The following is a 22,500-nucleotide window of genomic DNA, read 5'->3' as shown; positions in this document are numbered from 1 at the left end:
AGGATACCGATGGTATGGTTTGAACCGATTTGATTTAGCCATTCTGAAGTCATCACTTGGTTGAAGCGCTGAACTAGGGAGGCATCGTTTACATATATATTGGTTTTCGCATGCTCTACTAGGTTAATGTCATGAGGTTGGCTATCGAGCATGCCCAAGTGATGACTTGATTGTGTGCTTGCTTGAATTCTTCACATTTCATACCATCGGTTAGTTGTCGAATCATTCCTCGATCATAACCTTCGTTCTTGGTTCATGTATGCACTCTTCCACATAGGGCAAGCTAGAATTAACTATCTTACCCAGGACCGCCGAAGCAGCGTGGACCAGGGGAGAACTATACTTTGTCTTGTATGCCCTCTTCCACATAGGGCAAGCTAGAACTAACTATCTTACCCAGGACCGCCGAAGCAGCGTGGACCAGTGGAGGACTATACTTTGTTCATTACACCACAGTATTAAGTATGGTGTCCTCTTCCACATAGGGCAAGCTAGAACTAACTATCTTACCCAGGACCGCCGAAGCAGTGTGGACCAGGGGAGGACTATACTTTATACTTCACACACTAGCCATACTGAAGTCATCACTTGGTTGAAGCGCTGAACTACGGCGGGGTAATCGTTTACAGGTTATAATCATATAGCTGCATGCTCATTAGTAGATAATGGAATATTGTATGGCAATATGAGCATGCCCAAGTGATGACTTTGTTTCAAGCTCAACAGGTAGGGTATTGAGTCCTCTTCCACATAGGGCAAGCTAGAATGAACTATCTTACCCAGGACCGCCGGAGCAGCGTGGACCAGTGGAGGACTCTATACTTTATACTTCACACCACAGTATTGAGTACGACTTGCATAAAGCCCCTAATGAGAACCACGAGGGCTCTCTCAATGTAGAACCACGAGGGCTCTAGTACCGATTCTCTCGGTACGGCTTGGTCCGTGTTCCTTTATGCTTGTACTCTAAGTATTAAGTATTGTGTCCTCTTCCACATAGGGCAAGCTAGAACTAACTATCTTACCCAGGACCGCCGAAGCAGTGTGGACCAGGGGAGGACTATACTTTATACTTCACACACTAGCCATACTGAAGTCATCACTTGGTGGGGGTGAACTACGGCGGTATCTATCGTTTTGGTTCGGTCTATATAGGGTCGCTTGCATGCTCATTCGAATATAATGTAATTGTGTATGGCAATATGAGCATGCCCAAGTGATGACTTTGTTTCAAGCTCAACAGGTAGGGTATTGAGTCCTCTTCCACATAGGGCAAGCTAGAATGAACTATCTTACCCAGGACCGCCGGAGCAGCGTGGACCAGTGGAGGACTCTATACTTTATACTTCACACCACAGTATTGAGTACTTCTTGCATAAAGCCCCTAATGAGAACCACGAGGGCTCTCTCAATGTAGAACCACAAGGGCTCTAGTACCGATTCTCTCGGTACGGCTTGGTCCGTGTTCCTTTATGCTTGTACTCTTAGAAAGTCTCAACCCGGAGGTCTTGACTTTGATTGTCATAGTTGGACTACGACGGGGCATCCGACCATTGCTGATCGAACACCCCTGATTCACCATCTTTCGGGTAGGCGGTACGCGTACCTCCGGACGCGGAAGTCTCAACCCGGAGGTCTTGACTTTGATTGTCATAGTTGGACTACGACGGGGTATCCGACTCATCGAATACCCCAGAAGCACACCATCTTTCGGGTAGGCGGTACGCGTACCTCCGGACGCGGAAGTCTCAACCCGGAGGTCTTGACTTTGATTGTCATAGTTGGACTACGACGGGGTATCCGACTCATCGAATACCCCAGAAGCACACCATCTTTCGGGTAGGCGGTACGCGTACCTCCGGACGCGGAAAGTCTCAACCCGGAGGTCTTGACTTTGGTTGTCATAGTTGGACTATGACGGGGCATCCGACCATTGCTGATCGAACACCCCTGTTACACCATCTTTCGGATAGGCGGTGCGCGACACCACCGACGCGGAAAGTCTCAACCCGGAGGTCTTGACTTTGTATTGTTGGATAGTCCTCTTCCACTATAGGGCAAGCTGGAAATATTCCATTTTACCCAGGACTGCCGAGGCAGCGTGGACCAGGGGAGAACTTCACGGAATCTTCAGGCATCCATGATTGCCATAGTGCGTAAGCCGCCGCTGTGCGCGTCAACTCGTTCCCCGTGAGGAGGAGTCTAGCCGCCGCTAAAAGACGAAGCATTAAGTGTCCTCATTCCACTATAGGGCAAGCTAGAATTAACTATCTTACCCAGGACCGCCGAAGCAGCGTGGACTAGGCGAGGACTATACTTTATACTTCACACCACAGTATTGAGTACGACTTGCATAAAGCCCCTAATGAGAACCACGAGGGCTCTCTCAATGTAGAACCACGAGGGCTCTAGTACCGATTCTCTCGGTACGGCTTGGTCCGTGTTCCTTTATGCTTGTACTCGCGGAAAGTCTCAACCCGGAGGTCTTGACTTTGATTGTCATAGTTGGACTACGACGGGGCATCCGACCATTGCTGACCGAACACCCCTGATTCATCATCTTTCGGATAGGAGGTGCGCCCACCTCCGACGCGGAAGTCTCAACCCGGAGGTTCGGACTTAGAGTTTTTCCCATTTAAAAGTTTTTCTCTTAGCCATACTGAAGTCATCACTTGGTGAACGATTGAACTAGGGCGGGTTAATCGTTTATAGGTATCATGTGGTTTGCATGCTCTCTTAGGTTAAGGTCATGTGGTTGGCTATCGAGCATGCCCAAGTGATGACTTTGTTTCACGCTTGCTTGATTTCTTCATGATTCCCTGTTATATAGTGTAATCATTCGAGAACAGGGAATCTTTGGTTTTGCTCAACAGGTATTGGATGTCAACTTGGTATCTAGATCGCATTAAGTCTCAACCCTTAGGTTCGGACTTGTATAGTGACATCTTGTTACGGTCTTGAGTCTCAACCCGCAGGTTCGGACTACTTAGTGTTTGATCGAATATAATATGGCAACTTGTGCCTAAGTCTCAACCCGCAGGTTCGGACTTCTGTTTATTTGGCCAATGTATGTATAAGGCAACTTGTGCCTAAGTCTCAACCCGCAAGTTCGGACTTGTGTATTTGTTCGAAGTCATGTATAAGGCAACGTGTGCCTAAGTCTCAACTCGCAGGTTCGGACTTGTTAGTGTTTCGTCAACTTTCATATGGCAACTTGTGCCTAAGTCTCAACCCGCAGGTTCGGACTTGTGTATTTGTTCGAAGTCATGTATAAGGCAACTTGTGCCTAAGTCTCAACCCGCAGGTTCGGACTTGTGTATTTGTTCGAAGTCATGTATAAGGCAACGTGTGCCTAAGTCTCAACCCGCAGGTTCGGACTACTATAGTGTTTCGTCAATTATCATATGGCAACTTGTGCCGAAGTCTCAACCCGCAGGTTCGGACTTCTATAGTGTTTCGTCAATTATCATATGGCAACTTGTGCCGAAGTCTCAACCCGCAGGTTCGGACTTCTGGAAGGATCACTTGGCCACTAATGATCCTTCCGCAGGTTCACCTACGGAAACCTTGTTACGACTTTTACTTCCTCTAAATCATCAAGTTCGGTCAACTTCGATAAAGCAGACGCGGTTCACGAGGATCCAGCGAACGATCATCTCCAAAGACCTCACTAAATAATCCATCGGTAGTAGCGACGGGCGGTGTGTACAAAGGGCAGGGACGTATTCAACGCTGGCTGATGACCAGCACTTACTAGAAGTTCCGAGTTCATATGGACCATTGCAATCCATAATCCCTACTAAGTGAGTATTTGAGTGATTTCCCGTTCCTCTCGGAATAGGAGACACGCTGCTACCCACATTGTAGCACGCGTGTAGCCCAGAACATCTAAGGGCATCACGGACCTGTTATCGCTCGATCTCATTTTGCTAAACACAAATTGTCCTGCTAAGCAGCGTACCGTAAGTGCACTTGCGCACACGAACAGCGAAGGTGTCAGGTCATACTCCACCGAAAGGTCCTAACCCGTTCCAATCGGCATCGACGCATTAACGCTGACTGCGTTCTAGTTAGCATATGTGAGTCACGTTCGTTATCGGAATTAACCAGACAAATCAATCCACGAACTAAGAACGGCCATGCACCACTACCCTTAAATTTGAGAAAGAGCTATTAATCTGTCTCACCTCCATAAGTTCGGACCTGGTAAGTTTTCCCGTGTTGAGTCAAATTGAACCGCAAGCTCCATTTCATTGTGGTGCCCTTCCGTCAATTCCTTTAAGTTTCAACTTTGCAACCATACTTCCCCCGGAACCTGACTTTGGTTTCCCGGAAGCTACTGAGAGCACCTGGTTGTAGCGTCTCCCAATTGCTAGTTGGCATCGTTTACGGTTAGAACTAGGGCGGTATCTAATCGCCTTCGATCCTCTAACTTTCGTTCTTGATTAAAGAAAGCATCCTTGACAAATGCCTTCGCTTTAGTTAGTCTTACGACGGTCTACGAATTTCACCTCTCGCGCCGTAATACTAGTGTCCCCAACTACTTCTGTTAATCATTACCTCCGGTCTGAGTACAAACCAATGAAAGATTAGACCAAGGTCGTATTCCATTATTCCATGCAAGATTATTCTAGGGCGTTTGGGCACCCTGCTTTAAGCACTCTAATTTGTTCAAGGTAAACGTGAGCGGTCGAGCTCTATGTTACACTTGCACCCGTTGAAGGGCACACCATGACACAGACTTGGTGCCCTACCACACCATTGAGTCGCAACCAGATTCCGACTTGGCCCACCGACCACGGGTTGACCGGGTCGGCGGAGCCGGACTGTGTTGGACAAGTATCAACTTCGAACGTTTTAACCGCAACAATTTTAATATACGCTAGTGGAGCTGGAATTACCGCGGCTGCTGGCACCAGACTTGCCCTCCACTTGATCCTCGTAGAAGGATTTATGCTCTACTCATTCCAATTATGAAACATCATTAAAGAGTTTCATATTGTTATTTCTCGTCACTACCTCCCCGTCCCGGGATTGGGTAATTTACGCGCCTGCTGCCTTCCTTGGATGTGGTAGCCATTTCTCAGGCTCCCTCTCCGGAATCGAACCCTGATTCCCCGTTACCCGTTGCAACCATGGTAGTCCTCTATACTACCATCCATAGTTGATAGGGCAGATATTTGCGAGATCTGTCGTCGGTGCGAGACCATACGATCAGCATCATTATCCAGACTTCAACTCAATGACACGGAGAACCCGCGATTGGTTTGACTAATAAGTGCACCAGTTCCCGCGAGGGTCCTGGCATGTTGCATGTATTAGCTCTAGATTTTCCACAGTTATCCAAGTAACTAGGTTGATGATCTCGTAAATTATAGCTGTTATACTGAGCCTTATGCGGTTTCACATTAAATCTGTTTGTACTTAGACATGCATGGCTTAACCTTTGAGACGAGCGTATATTACTGGTAGGATCAACCAGAATTCCGACTTTGCGTTCGAATGTTCATTGTCCCATTGCACCCGGAGGAGCAAACACCACGTTCTATATGTTGTCAAGTCCGGTAGCACACGGGAGGCGAGCCCCCGTGCGAACCTCATTGCCCTCGTATCACACACACACCCGATGCACCGGACAGGCACTTGAGCGGCATTCGACTCCGCTAAGCGCTCGTGCGCCCGATTGTGCATGCGCTGACGGGGCCTTCATACCCCTACCACAGCGACCTTATGCCAAACTTCCATGAATACTTAGGTGAGCTGACAAGGGCCTTCATTTCCCTACCATCAACTAAAGGACACGCTAGGCGCGTCCGATCATTGCAACTGCGGGGCTTTCATACCCCAATCACCACAGTACGCAATTCACCAGAGTTTAATCACAACCCCCCCGGACATGGCACACTATTAACTTGCAACAAAACTTAGTGTGTGCCGGGCACATCGGTTCCACAAAATCATTCCCGATGTACCCCAATTGGGGTTGCGAACGCATTCACGGTCCTCTGACACACCCAACCAAGCGTGGATACTACATACCTCAAACACCCAGTACACTAACAGACAAATCAACATATGGTTGCTTTCCCCCAGACATTTGCCAATCACTTGGCACCCGGACGGGAACTCGCTCCTGATTGCGCCAATGCCACCCATTTGCCAAGAGCGAGTTCTGTATGTAGATTTCATTTGGAAAGACAACCGTGTACTGGATATTCTATCCGACGATTACAGATGACGAGTACGAGACTCGACTACACTCACGGATAATACATTTTGGGTCGAGATTGCTTTCGGGGTTTTCGATTGGTCTTGCGCTTGTAAACGTATAACTTTGACTTGTGGTAACCTCGGTATGTTAGTCGATCACGTGGTTGTGAACTGGTAAGGGTGGGCAATCTGTTCACTTGCACTCTGGGTAGGAATAGGTGAGCGCTATAGGTTAAGATCATTGTATGGTTCCATCGTGATGACTTTCGCTAGATAGTAGGATGTTTGGATAGTTATAACGTTTCTGGCCATTTGTTCATAGTGTTCGGTTCATTGAGGAATTCGATTGGTCTTTGCTTCACACACGTGGTCGATCACTTGGATGTGAACTAGGGTGAGAATAAGGTGTTCACTAGTGCTCTTAGGTTTTGGATCAGTACTGAGCACTTGATTGGTTTCGCATAATATGTATCCATAGTGATGACTCTTTCCAGCTTAAGATTTCGTGACCGGTTTCGAATCCTTCCCACGTTCGCTTTTACTTGGTTAGGTTTTCGAGTGTAGATTTGAAAGCAATCTCATGTATGTATCCCATCTGATATAAGCCACTGACAGTTCATGTCACCTCGTTCAACTCTCGCTGGGTCACAGAAGTATGTTACTGCGCCCATTATCCCTACTCGGATAGGTTCGGTTCGTTCGTTTTATACTACGGTGAGTAAACTCAATTTGTGCATCGCATAGCCATGGAAAGCAAGCTTTCGCGGGCCTCTTCGACTGTTTTGATACGAGCTGTGCCCGTGATGCTTGTCATCCCAGGATACTAGACCCCTTTGGACGACCGCATGACCATCAGAAAGTAAATTCCACGTTCGATTTGGGGTGTGAACCCCGAACATAAAGTCTTTGTGTAGAACCTCGAGGGCTCTATAGTACCGATTCTCTCGGTACGCTTGGTCCGTGTTCCTTTATGTTCGTACTCTTGTGTGTATAATATTCATGTTCGATTTGGGATATTTGCTACTGTCACCGTTTGAGTACTATGGGGCTTGAACCCCTAACATAAAGTCTTTGTGTAGAACCACGAGGGCTCTATAGTACCGATTCTCTCGGCACGCTTGGTCCGTGTTCCTTTATGTTCGTACTCTTGTGTGTATAATATTCATGTTCGGTTTGGGATATTTGCTACTGTCACCGTTTGAGTACTATGGGGCTTGAACCCCTAACATAAAGTCTTTGTGTAGAACCACGAGGGCTCTATAGTACCGATTCTCTCGGCACGCTTGGTCCGTGTTCCTTTATGTTCGTACTCTTGTGTGTATAATATTCATGTTCGGTTTGGGATATTTGCTACTTTCACCTGGGTCCCGTTCTTCATACAAGTCTGCCTTGCTAATGTGGTAACTTTATAGTGTAGTTCTGACATCCCAATTTTGGGACTTAGCCGATTTTTCATGAATTTCCATATGACCCATAGGGTCCCTTTCTTCATACAAGCTTGCCTAGGGCGATCGGTCAAAACTTGTCTTACTATTCGATTGGTCTTCGCAGTTTCACCCTAGGCAATTCGCCTAGGTCTGTCTTCTTGAGGAGGCCAAAACCCGAAATAAGGAGGTCTGGCCGACCCTGAAACCTCCCCTGTCTTAACTACACTAACCCGATTTTTCAGGGTCCTCAGCGCCATACAACTTTGCCTAGGTCACTTATACTCTTGACTTAGGCCATCTGACTTGGTCCGTGTTTCTTCCTAGGGTTCACCTAGGTACTTTGCCTTGCTTGATGTGGTAACTTTTTAGTGTAGTTCTGACATCCCAATTTTGGGACTTAGCCGATTTTTCATGAATTTCCATATGACCCTAAGGGTCCCTTTCTTCATACAAGCTTGCCTAGGGCGATCGGTCAAAACTTGTCTTACTATTCGATTGGTCTTCGCAGTTTCACCCTAGGCAATTCGCCTAGGTCTGTCTTCTTGAGGAGGCCAAAACCCGAAATAAGGAGGTCCAGCCGACCCTGAAACCTCCCCTGTCTTAACTACACTAACCCGATTTTTCAGGGTCCTCAGCGCCATACAACTTTGCCTAGGTCACTTATACTCTTGACTTAGGCCATCTGACTTGGTCCGTGTTTCTTCCTAGGGTTCACCTAGGTACTTTGCCTTGCTTGATGTGGTAACTTTATAGTGTAGTTCTGACATCCCAATTTTGGGACTTAGCCGATTTTTCATGAATTTCCATATGACCCTAAGGGTCCCTTTCTTCATACAAGCTTGCCTAGGGCGATCGGTCAAAACTTGTCTTACTATTCGATTGGTCTTCGCACTTTCACCCTAGGCAGTTTGCCTAGGTGTAGCTTCTTGAGGAGGTCAAAACCCAAAATAAGGAGGTTCAGCCGACCCAAAAACCTCCCCTGTCTGAACTACACTAACCCGATTTTTCAGGGTCCTCAGCGCCATACAACTTTGCCTAGGTCACATGTACTCTTGACTTAGGCCATCTGACTTGGTCCGTGTTTCTTCTTAGGGTTCACCTAGGTACTTTGCCTTGCTTGATGTGGTAACTTTTTAGTGTAGTTCAGACATCCCAATTTTGGGACTTAGCCGATTTTTCATGGATTTTCCATATGACCCATAGGGTCCCTTTCTTCATACAAGCTTGCCTAGGGCGATCGGTCAAAACTTGTCTTACTATTCGATTGGTCTTCGCACTTTCACCCTAGGCAGTTTGCCTAGGTGTAGCTTCTTGAGGAGGTCAAAACCCAAAATAAGGAGGTTCAGCCGACCCAAAAACCTCCCCTGTCTGAACTACACTTAGCCGATTTTTCATGGTCCTCAGCGCCATACAACTTTGCCTAGGTCACTTGTACTCTTGACTTAGGCCATCTGACTTGGTCCGTGTTTCTTCTTAGGGTTCACCTAGGTACTTTGCCTTGCTTGATGTGGTAACTTTTTAGTGTAGTTCAGACATCCCAATTTTGGGACTTAGCCGATTTTTCATGTATTTCCATATGACCCATAGGGTCCCTTTCTTCATACAAGCTTGCCTAGGGCGATCGGTCAAAACTTGTCTTACTATTCGATTGGTCTTCGCACTTTCACCCTAGGCAGTTTGCCTAGGTGTAGCTTCTTGAGGAGGTCAAAACCCAAAATAAGGAGGTTCAGCCGACCCAAAAACCTCCCCTGTCTAAACTACACTAACCAGATTTTTCAGGGTCCTCACCGTCATACAACTTTGCCTAGGTCACTTGCACTCTTGACTTAGGCCATCTGACTTGGTCCGTGTTTCTTCCTAGGGTTCACCTAGGTACTTTGCCTTGCTTGATGTGGTAACTTTTTAGTGTAGTTCTGACATCCCAATTTTGGGACTTAGCCGATTTTTCATGTATTTCCATATGACCCTTAGGGTCCCTTTCTTCATACAAGCTTGCCTAGGGCGATCGGTCAAAACTTGTCTTACTATTCGATTGGTCTTCGCACTTTCACCCTAGGCAGTTAGCCTAGGTGTAGCTTCTTGATGAGGCCAAAACCCAAAATAAGGGGGTTCGGCCGACCCAAAAACCTACCCTGTCTAAACTACACTAACCAGATTTTTCAGGGTCCTCAGCGCCATACAACTTTGCCTAGGTCACTTGTTCTCTTGACTTAGGCCATCTGACTTGGTCCGTGTTTCTTCCTAGGGTTCACCTAGGTACTTTGCCTTGCTTGGTGTGGTAACTTTTTAGTGTAGTTCTGACATCCTCATTTTGGGACTTAGCCGATTTTTCGTAAAATGCCATATGACCCATATGGGTCCTTTCCTTCATATAAGTTTGCCTTGCTTGGTGTGGTAACATTTGAGTGTAGTTCTGACATCATCATTTTGGGACTTAGCCGATTTTTTGTCAAATACCATATGACCCATATGGGTCCTTTCCTTCATATAAGTTTGCCTTGCTTGGTGTGGTAACATTTGAGTGTAGTTCTGACATCCCCATTTTGGGACTTAGCCGATTTTTCGTAAAATACCATATGACCCATCAGGGTCCTTTGCTTGATATAAGTTTGCCTTGCTTGGTGTGGTAACATTTGAGTGTAGTTCTGACATCCCCATTTTGGGACTTAGCCGATTTTTCGTAAAATACCATATGACCCATCAGGGTCCTTGCCTTCATATAAGTTTGCCTTGCTTGGTGTGGTAACATTTGAGTGTAGTTCTGACATCCCCATTTTGGGACTTAGCCGATTTTTCGTCAAATACCATATGACCCATATGGGTCCTTTCCTTCATATAAGTTTGCCTTGCTTGGTGTGGTAACATTTGAGTGTAGTTCTGACATCCCCATTTTGGGACTTAGCCGATTTTTCGTAAAATACCATATGACCCATCAGGGTCCTTTGCTTCATATAAGTTTGCCTTGCTTGGTGTGGTAACTTGTTAGTGTAGTTCTGACATCATCATTTTGGGACTTAGCCGATTTTTCGTAAAATACCATATGACCCATCAGGGTCCTTTGCTTCATATAAGTTTGCCTTGCTTGGTATGGTAACATTTGAGTGTAGTTCTGACATCATCATTTTGGGACTTAGCCGATTTTTCGTAAAATACCATATGACCCATATGGGTCCTTTGCTTCATATAAGTTTGCCTTGCTTGGTGTGGTAACTTTTTAGTGTAGTTCTGACATCCCCATTTTGGGACTTAGCCGATTTTTCGTAAAATACCATATGACCCATCAGGGACCTTGCCTTCATATAAGTTTGCCTTGCTTGGTGTGGTAACATTTGAGTGTAGTTCTGACATCCCCATTTTGGGACTTAGCCGATTTTTCGATCAATACCATTTGACCCATCAGGGTCCTTTGCTTCATATAAGTTTGCCTTGCTTGGTGTGGTAACTTGTTAGTGTAGTTCTGACATCATCATTTTGGGACTTAGCCGATTTTTCGTAAAATACCATATGACCCATCAGGGTCCTTTGCTTCATATAAGTTTGCCTTGCTTGGTGTGGTAACATTTGAGTGTAGTTCTGACATCCCCATTTTGGGACTTAGCCGATTTTTCGTAAAATACCATATGACCCATCAGGGTCCTTTGCTTCATATAAGTTTGCCTTGCTTGGTGTGGTAACACATGAGTGTAGTTCTGACATCCCCATTTTGGGACTTAGCCGATTTTTCGACCAATACCATATGACCCATCAGGGTCCTTTGCTTCATATAAGTTTGCCTTGCTTGGTGTGGTAACATTTGAGTGTAGTTCTGACATCCCCATTTTGGGACTTAGCCGATTTTTCGATCCATCCTATATGACCCATCAGGGTCCTTTTTCTTCATATAAGTTTCCCAAGACTTAGTGCTTTTTACCTTTGGACACCAATATCACCCTTACGGGTTTCTTTGATCTTCTCACTTTGTATTGACCAAATGTAGGTCTTGCCATGCCAAACATATAATTGTTCTACACCAAGTCTCTATCTCGTACCGCCAGCTCGGTACATTCGATCAACCTGCCCTTAAGGCACCCGGGACTTAGCCATTTTTTCACATTTTTCATGATTTTGAGGCAACTTTTCTCGACTTTGTCACCTTATATCACCAAGATCCTTTCCCTTTAGCGCTTCACTCTGTTCGTATGATATTTAGCGCTGACTATCACCTTTCTATCGCTGAGCTCAACTTCTTATTCGGTGCCATAGAGCCAGAGATATTTGGTGTATGCTGTTATAAGGGAAGTTTGTCACTTTTTCAAAGGCCCACTTTGGGACGCCCATATCTCACCTTCACGTATCTTCGATCTTCTTGTCGTCTATGGACGAAACTTAGGTCTTGTATTGGCCAACTTATAAATGTTCTACGGCCAAGCCGTATCTCTTACCGCCAGCCCGGTATTCATGGACTTAGTCGGATTTTCGCCTCTCGTGGTAACAATTTCTGACTTTGACTCACAATAACACCCGAACGGTCACATGCTAGCGCTTTGCTTGGTAGGAATTATAGTTAGCGCTACCTTTTCTCTTTCCATCGATACCTTGTTCGTTCCATTCCATGCCATACAGCCGAAGTTATGATGTTTCCCGTTTTCCATATCATGTGGAGCTTATGCTCTGGGAAAACCATCTAACACCTGTACCACCCTTTTAGGTACCACCGATCTCGAGACTATGTTCGGGCCAAATATAGGTTATAACATGCCCAACTTATAATTGTTCTACACCAAGTCTCTATCTCTTACCGCCTGCTCGGTATTTTACTCGTAAGTCCAAATTTCACAACTTGTACTTTTTGGCCCAATGTACTCGAGTTTCAATTTTGGTAACATTTTTCGACTTTGACGCTTAATAACTTCCAAATCATGCTAGTTAGCGCTTTGCTTTCTTCTAGTCGTATCTAGCGCTGGGTGTTACCTTTCCAAAACATATCCTAGCTCTACAATCCATGCCATACAGCCGGAGCTACATGGTGCACAAGTCAAATCCATTTTAGCCATGTTTCATTTTTGCTAATTTTTGACCACTCGTATCACCCTTCCAGAGTGGTCCGATCTTCTCGCTTTCTATGGACGACTTTTAGGTCTCGTAGAGGCAAACTTATAAGTATTCTACGTCAACCCGCTATCTCTTACCGCTTGCTCGGTATTCTTGGTCTTGTGTGATTTTTGGCCATTTTGGTATTATTTTTCCACTTTGTCGCTTAATAACTCAGTTTTGCTCAACACTTAGCGCTTCGGTTGTTTGGGATTATAGTTAGCGCTCGGTTCGACCTTTCCAACACTGATCTAAGCTTGTCGATCCGTTAAATACAGCCTGAGTTATTCGCGATACCGTGTTTCAATCCATTTCTCAAGTCTCGTTTTGGTCCAACTTTGAACCAGCCATATCACCCTGATGGGTACCTCCGATCTTCTCGCTCTATATTGGCCAAAGTTAGGTCTTGTGGTAACGTACTTATGATTGTTCTACGCCGTGTTCGTAGCTCTTATCGTTCGCCCGCTATTTTCGATCATAAGGTGAATTTTCGCCTCTAAACCACCATTTTTCACCTTTGCCCTCTAATATGACCGACTTGCTCAACACCTAGCGCTTCGCTTGGTAGGACACATAGCTAGCGCTCGTCAAGACCTTTCCAACGCATATCCAAGCTTTCCGATCCGAGCCATACAGCCTGAGCTATAGGCGATACCGTTTTTCCCATTTTCTTGGTCACACGCACTTTAGGGTACCCCTTTTTGCCTTTGACCCTTAATACCTCCTCCGGGTCACTAGTAGGCGCTCAGCTTGGTAGGAAACATAGCTAGAGCAGGCCTTCACCTTTCCAAAACTGCCGAAAGTGTACCGATCCGACATCTAGAACCAAAGTTATGGTCATTCCCATCATGCTCTACTTTCATGGTCAACCTCCACCAAGCACACCTAGGTTGGACCAACTTTCACCAACTCATCTCGAACCCCAAATTTGCTTCGACCTACTAGGTTTCCCTAGTAAAGTGGTCAAAACATCCATTACAACACGACTGGTCTTTCTGGTGGTCGACCTAGGCGACTTTGTTCGACGACCACCACCCCATGGAACTAAAAGACGTCCCTTGATACGGACCACCGATACATTTTCCGGCCTGTCTAAACTACACTCATCGAAATTTTTTTGGGTCCCCACCGTCATACAAGTTTCCCTAGGTCAAGTTTTTCTTCCGGATCGGCCGCGGACCTCACTTTTCATTATCTAGGGAGGCCATAGGGCCCCAAAAGGGGTTTTTTAAAATTTTCGACACTTTCGACTTTGGTCGGATTTTTTCCGATTTTGGTCCGACCTAGGGACTTGGTGGTCCAAGGAGCCTCGGGACCAAACTTTTTTCTCAGGGGTCCCTACCTCCATACAACTTTGCCTAGGTCAATTTTTTGTTCCAAATCGACCGCGGATTTCACTTTTCAATATCTGGGGCTCGTGTAGAGTCCGAATATGAGGTTTTCTCATTTTTCGACATTTTCGACTTTTTTCGACTTTTTTCGGGTTTTTCGACCTAGGGGTCCGCCGAACAAATTTTGGGTCAAAAATTTTTATTGAGTTAGTCGAAAGTACGCAAAAAGATAAGACTTTTTGCCGAAGACACCATGCCCCGGAACCGACTCCTTCCCCTTCAAAATTGGGGACAAACGTGATTTTTGAAACTTTTCCTTAGGGAGCCCAAGACTTAGAAAATTTTCAAATTCTCGATTTTTCGATTGCGAGCTAGCGCTTTGCGGTCTTCGGCAATGTTGTAGATCTCGACGAGATAAGACTTTTTGGTCAAGGGACATTTTGCCCTCCGACCCCTCCTTCCCCCGCAAATCGCCCCCCAAAGTGCAATTTTTGCATTTTCACCTCTTTGCACGCACTGTTCGGCCCAAATGGCCACTTTCTATGGGTCTGAGCGCTTTGCGGTCTTCGGCAAACTTTTAGAGCGTACCAAGCCCTAATTATAATTCTTCTACACCACCTTCGTACCTCTTCATCCCTGGCCGCTATTCGCGTACCAAGGTAATTTTTGTTCATTTTGTCAACATTTTTCATCTTTGACTGCTTATATCGGCCTTGCCATGAACCGATAGCGCTTCGCTGTGTTCTAACGTAAGTTAGTACTACTCAATACCTTTCCAAATCATGTCTTAGATTGTCATTTGCTTGCTTACAGCCGGAGCTATGAGCGATACCGTAAAAAGTACCGAAACTTGGAAAAATCCTTGGATCGCCCATATCCCCCCTTTGGGGACCAGATATCGAAAAAAGTTCTTATTCAAAAAGTTGCGCCTTAACGTGTTCTAGTTATGCCTAGAACATTTCACTTCGCTAGCTGGCCTGCAACTTAGCCGTAATTGGGATTTTAGGGTGTTCATGGAGGGCCCATTTCCTGCGACTTCGTATCTTTTGGGCCCTATGTTTCTCTAATATCTCCACAAGTTTTCCAGATAGCTTTGTCATACTTTCAGGGTGCCTAGAGCACCTCAAGACCTTTCCAACGCTATGCCGTTCGCCTCGCTCGGACATCTACAGCCGAAGTTATTCGAGGTACACGGTACCTTACCCTGTTTTCTCAGTACTTGGTCGAAAATTTCGATCAGCCATATGACCGACTTGGACAACCCTGAGCGGGTTGGCCCCATATAACTAAACTTTTGTCTCTTGTAGGCAAACTTATAAATGTTCTACGTCAACTCGCTATCTCGTACCGCCTTGACGGTATACTTGGTCCAAGGGCCATTTCCAGCGACTTGGTCGCAATTTCGCTCTAAGTTTCGCTAATACCTTCGTCCGTGGACATGGTGATTTTTTGTTCGTATTTTTCCTTGATAGTCCCACTCAAGACTATTCCATACCAGAGCCAAGCGTCCCGCTAAGTGCCATACAGCCTGAGCAGTAATTCATGAAAGGTACCTCTACCAGTTTTTGCCATACTTGGGTACAAACTTTGTATCGCCCATATCTCCACTTTGGAGGCCAGCCAGCACCTTTGCCCCATATACTTTTTTCTTGGTCATACCATGCACTAAATATAATTGTTCTACGCCAACTTGCTATCTCTTCTCTAACTTGCCGTTATTCTTGGTCCAAGTCCCATTTCATTCGTTTTCGGACCCATTTTGCTATATGTTTCACTAATAGCTTCGGCCATGGACAAGCTGATATACTGTTTGTATTTTTGCTTGATAGTCCCACTCAAGACCATTCCAAAACACACCGCAACTTGTCGCTCGGTGGCAAACTGACCGAGTTATAATTCATGAAAGATACCTCAACTTGGTACACCATGTGGTCGGCCCAAACCATATACCGACCAAACGACCGACTTGGAGCACCCTGACCGGGTTGCCCCCATATAATGAAAGTTGCGTCTCGACACGCCCAACTTATGAATATTCTACGCCAAGTCGCTATCTCTTACCGGTAAGCCGGTATTCACCTTCCAAGGGTGATTTTGGTCAAGTGCCATTTCCTGCGACTTGGTCCCCGAATTGGACCATCATCACCTAATATCTCCGTGGTCTTTCAACTCAGCCTCATGAAACTTTCAGGGTAGATAGGTCTCCCAGAGACCTTTCCAACGGTATGCCGTTTGTCTTGCTCGGCCATCTACAGCTGAAGTTATTCATGGTACTTGGTACCTTACCCTGTTTTTTCCATACTTGTTCGTACTTGGGTACAAACTTTGGATCGCCCATATCTCCACTTTGGAGGCCAGCCAGCACCTTGGCCTCATATACTTTTTTGTTGGGTATACCATGCACCAAATATAATTGTTCTACGCCAACTTGCTATCTCTTCTCCAACTTGCCGTTATTCTTGGTCCAATTCCCATTTCATTCGTTTTTGGACCCATTTTGCTATATGTTTCACTAATAGCTTCGGCCATGGACAAGCTGATTTTCGATTGGTATTTTTCCTTGATAGTCCCACTCAAGACCATTCCAAAATACACCGCAGCTTGTCGCTCGGTGGCAAACTGACCAAGTTATAATTCATGAAAGGTACCTCAACTTGGCACACCACGTGGTCGGCCCAAACCATAAACCAACCAAACGACCGACTTGGAGCACCCTGACCGGGTTGGCCCCATATAATAAAAGTTGCGTCTCTACACGCCCAACTTATGAATATTCTACGCCAAGTCGCTATCTCTTACCGGTAAGCCGGTATTCACCTTCCAAGGGTGATTTTGGTCAAGCGCCATTTCCTGCGACTTGGTCCCCGAATTGGACCATCATCACCTAATATCTCCGTGGTCTTTCAACTCAGCCTCATGAAACTTTCAGGGTAGATAGGTCTCCCCAAGACCTTTCCAACGGTGAGCCGTTTGCCTCGCTCGGCCATCTACAGCCGAAGTTATTAATGGTACTTGGTACCTTACCCTGTTTTTTCCATACTTGTTCGTACTTGGGTACAAACTTTGGATCGCCCATATCTCCACTTTGGAGGCCAGCCAGCACCTAGGCCCCATATACTTTTTTGTTGGTGATACCATGCACCAAATATAATTGTTCTACGCAAGCTTGCTATCTCTTCTCCAACTTGCGGTTATTTTTGACTCAAGTCCCATTTCCATAGTTTTTGGTACCAATTTGCTCTATGTTTCGCTAATAGCTTCGCCCAAGGACTTTGTGATTTTTTGTTCGCATTTTTCCTAAATAGTCCCACTCAAGACTATTCCAAATCACACCTTAGCTTGTCGCTCAGTGCCATACAGCCAGAGTTTTAATTCATGAAAGGTACATCACCTTGGTACACCACGTGGTCAGTCCAAACCATCAACCAACCATATGACCGACTTCGAGTCGAGCTAGCGGCTAGGCTCAATATAATGAAATGCGTGTCTTGATGCGGGCTACTGACGGTCTGAACAATGTAGCTCGCTAGCTCGTCTCTAAACTTGTGTTTTGGTCGAATATTGGGTGTTCATGTACCACTTCGGGTAACATGGACTTTGGTGCAACTTTACCACTTGTGCACTTAATAACTTCCCGGTCATTCAAGTCTTTGCCTTCATACTTTCAGGGTAGTTAGGTCTCGTCGAGACCTTTCCATACATATGCCAAACTCATCGATCGGACATCTATAGCCCGAGTTATTCGCGGTACACCGTACCTTACCCTGTTTTTTCCTCAATTGGGTACAATCCTTGGAACACCCATATCGCCCCTTTAGAGACTAGCTGGCACGTTGGCCTCATATAATGATAAGTGCACCTCAACTAGGGCTACTGACGGTCAGAACATTTCAACTTGCTAGCTCGGGCCCACACTTGTGTTTTTCTCGAATATATGGTTCAAGTGTGCCACTTTGGGCACTTTTGGACATTTTGTCCCCACACAACTTTCTTGCCTTGGTAGATAGGGTCTTGTGATCTTGGGCAAAAAGATGCACCAAGATAAAGTCTAACTTTCGTTCTTGTACCGCAAAGCGCTATCTCAAACACCCGAGGAGATAGAAAGTGATTATGTTCGGTATATCGGTCTTCCATGGCCTACTATGGTAAACCCCTGCAGGTATGCAACCGAAGGTGCTTGGTACATGTATTTGGTGCAATATCGGTGCAAAGTAGGTGTTTCCTTGATCGGGCTATAACTTTCTTGGTTGATGTTGGATTGCTTTGCGGTCTTCGGGGGATAGTTAGGGAACATGTTGGCCAACATTTCCTTATTCCTCAGCCTGGCCGTACCTCTTACCGTCTAGGCGGTATACATGCTCTAAGTTGGAACTTGTGTTCCTTTGGGTAACTTCTCTGACTTTGACGCTTAATAACTTTCGTTCATATGCAGTCTAAGCTCTGCAACTCTCAGGAAAGCTAGTACTACTCATTTCCTTTCCATATCAGTCTTTGGCTTGTCGATCCGATGTCTACAGCCTTACTTATTCACGTTCCCTGTGAAGGTAGGTTTTTGCCCATTTTCCAGTTCATGTGGTAACATTCCCAGACTTTGCCGGCTTTCTCTTCATGTGGTAACTTGCTTGCTCATGTGGTAACTTGGAAGTGTATTTCTGACAGACCCAATCTGGGACTTAGCCGATTTTTCTCTGCATATTATATGGATCCATCACTAGGCCATCTTGCTTGCTCATGTGGTAACTTGGAAGTGTATTTCTGACAGACCCAATCTGGGACTTAGCCGATTTTTCTCTTCATATCATATGGATCCATCACTAGGCCATCTTGCTTGCTTGTGTGGTAACTTGATAGTGTATGTCTGACAGACCCAATCTGGGACTTAGCCGATTTTTCTCTTCATATCATATGGATCCATCACTAGGCCATCTTGCTTGCTTGTGTGGTAACTTGGAAGTGTATTTCTGACAGACCCAATCTGGGACTTAGCCGATTTTTCTCTTCATATTATATGGATCCTGGACTTAGCCGATTTTTCTCTTCATATCATATGGATCCATCACTAGGCCATCTTGCTTGCTTGTGTGGTAACTTGGAAGTGTATTTCTGACAGACCCAATCTGGGACTTAGCCGATTTTTCTCTTCATATCATATGGATCCATCACTAGGCCATCTTGCTTGCTTGTGTGGTAACTTGGAAGTGTATTTCTGACAGACCCAATCTGGGACTTAGCCGATTTTTCTCTTCATATCATATGGATCCATCACTAGGCCATCTTGCTTGCTTGTGTGGTAACTTGAAAGTGTATTTCTGACAGACCCAATCTCGGACTTAGCCGATTTTTCTCTTCATATCATATGGATCCATCACTAGGCCATCTTGCTTGCTTGTGTGGTAACTTGGAAGTGTATTTCTGACAGACCCAATCTCGGACTTAGCCGATTTTTCTCTTCATATTATATGGATCCATCACTAGGCCATCTTGCTTGCTTGTGTGGTAACTTGATAGTGTATTTCTGACAGACCCAATCTGGGACTTAGCCGATTTTTCTCTTCATATCATATGGATCCATCAAAAGGCCATCTTGCTTGCTTGTGTGGTAACTTGGAAGTGTATTTCTGACAGACCCAATCTGGGACTTAGCCGATTTTTCTCTTCATATGATATGGATCCATTACTAGGCCATCTTGCTTGCTTGTGTGGTAACTTGATAGTGTATTTCCGACCGACCCAATCTCGGACTTAGCCGATTTTTCTCTTCATATAATATGGATCCATCACTAGGCCATCTTGCTTGCTTGTGTGGTAACTTGATAGTGTATTTCTGACAGACCCAATCTTGGACTTAGCCGATTTTTCTCTTCATATTATATGGATCCATCACTAGGCCATCTTGCTTGCTTGTGTGGTAACTTGATAGTGTATTTCTGACAGACCCAATCTGGGACTTAGCCGATTTTTCTCTTCATATCATATGGATCCATCAAAAGGCCATCTTGCTTGCTTGTGTGGTAACTTGGAAGTGTATTTCTGACAGACCCAATCTGGGACTTAGCCGATTTTTCTCTTCATATGATATGGATCCATTACTAGGCCATCTTGCTTGCTTGTGTGGTAACTTGATAGTGTATTTCCGACCGACCCAATCTCGGACTTAGCCGATTTTTCTCTTCATATAATATGGATCCATCACTAGGCCATCTTGCTTGCTTGTGTGGTAACTTGATAGTGTATTTCTGACAGACCCAATCTTGGACTTAGCCGATTTTTCTCTTCATATTATATGGATCCATCACTAGGCCATCTTGCTTGCTTGTGTGGTAACTTGATAGTGTATTTCTGACAGACCCAATCTTGGACTTAGCCGATTTTTCTCTTCATATCATATGGATCCATCACTAGGCCATCTTGCTTGCTTGTGTGGTAACTTGGAAGTGTATTTCTGACAGACCCAATCTCGGACTTAGCCGATTTTTCTCTTCATATTATATGGATCCATCACTAGGCCATCTTGCTTGCTTGTGTGGTAACTTGATAGTGTATTTCTGACAGACCCAATCTGGGACTTAGCCGATTTTTCTCTTCATATCATATGGATCCATCACTAGGCCATCTTGCTTGCTTGTGTGGTAACTTGAAAGTGTATTTCCGACAGACCCAATCTCGGACTTAGCCGATTTTTCTCTTCATATTATATGGATCCTGGACTTAGCCGATTATTAGGTTATTATATATGGATCCTGGACTTAGCCGATTTTTCTGTTCATATCATATGGATCTTGGACTTAGCCGATTTTTCTCTTCATATCATATGGATCCTGGACTTAGCCGATTATTAGGTTAATATATATGGATCCGGGACTTAGCCGATTTTTCTCTTCATGTAATATGGATCCTGGACTTAGCCGATTTTTCTCTTCATGTAATATGGATCCTGGACTTAGCCGATTATAAGGTTATTATATATGGTTCCTGGACTTAGCCGATTTTTCTCTTCATATAATATGGATCCGGGACTTAGCCGATTTTTCTCTTCATATAATATGGATCCGGGACTTAGCCGATTTTTCTCTTCATATAATATGGATCCTGGACTTAGCCGATTTTTCTCTTCATATAATATGGATCCAGGACTTAGCCAATTTTTCTCTTCATGTGGTAACGTATGCCAATCGCTCACAAGTCATGGGATAAGGGTACTTGTGTTCTTCCATCTTCTAAGTCCCGCACGGGGACATCGTGATCGCCCCAAGTCCGGAATAGCGCCAAGTCAAGCCCCACGCTGGCCGTGCAGGACCTGTTAGCGGGGGCCCCACTGACAGCACTAATCCGGACTTAGAAATTATATCTTTCTAATCGAACACCACACACGCAACACCACCATACCACCATCTCCTTGCAAGTACCTAAGTACCCGCAACTCCATGGTGAAGGCAATGTCACTCCATCACCAACCTCTTTGCACTGCAAGCACTTGCGTACCCACAACACTCCGAAGAAGGCAACGGCGCGCGATGCTCGACTCCACACACCACACCACACCACACCACCGATGGCCAGCCAGCCAGCCAGCCCAACTAAGGGCTAACCCACCAACCAACCACCAATGGCCTAGGCCAGCCGGATCCCACCTTCAAGTCCAAGCACAGCCAAGTGCAAGTACCGCCAAGTGTTCACCAACCAACCAACACACCACACCACACCACCGATGGCCAGCCAGCCAGCCAGCCCAGCTAAGGGCTAACCAACCAACCAACCACCAATGGCCCAGGCCAGCCGGATCCCACCTTCAAGTCCAAGCACAGCCAAGTGCAAGTACCGCCAAGTGTTCACCAACCAACCATCACACCAGGTCAGCCGGCCGGTACCCACCTTCAAGTGCCATTACCCTCGGGTGCAAGCTCAATCAAGTGTTAACCAACCAACCCGGCCAAGGCAGCCAACAGGCCGGCACCCTACAGCACCGACCCGCCATCACCACCTCAACCGTTGACCATGCAAGTGGCCTCGGACAACAGGTGACACCCGAAGTACATCCGAAGAACGTATATCAAGTGTTTGTTCACCAAGTCCTCAACCAACCCCAAGTACCCGGAGGTACCCAGAGTGTTGGGTCCGCCAACCACTACCAGCACTCCAAGTCCTCGCGAACATAAAGTGTTTGCCCGGTAGGGCCATTAGACCACAACGCTTGCGACCATGCAAGTGGCCTCGGACAACAGGTGACACCCGAAGTACATCCGAAGAGTGTATATCAAGTGTTTGCTCACCAAGTCCTCAACCAACCCCAAGTACCCGGAGGTACCCAGAGTGTTGGGTCCGCCAACCACTACCAGCACTCTAAGTCCTCGCGAACCCAAAGTGTTTGCCCGGTAGGGCCATTAGACCACAACGCTTGCTAACCATGCAAGTGGTCTCGGACAACAGGCGATACCCGAAGTACATCCGAAGAGTGTATATCA

The sequence above is a fragment of the Anopheles coustani genome (assembly GCF_943734705.1).
Source record: "Anopheles coustani chromosome X unlocalized genomic scaffold, idAnoCousDA_361_x.2 X_unloc_44, whole genome shotgun sequence".
NCBI classification, from domain to species: domain Eukaryota; kingdom Metazoa; phylum Arthropoda; class Insecta; order Diptera; family Culicidae; genus Anopheles; species Anopheles coustani.
Note: the sequence above shows the minus strand (reverse complement) of the source record.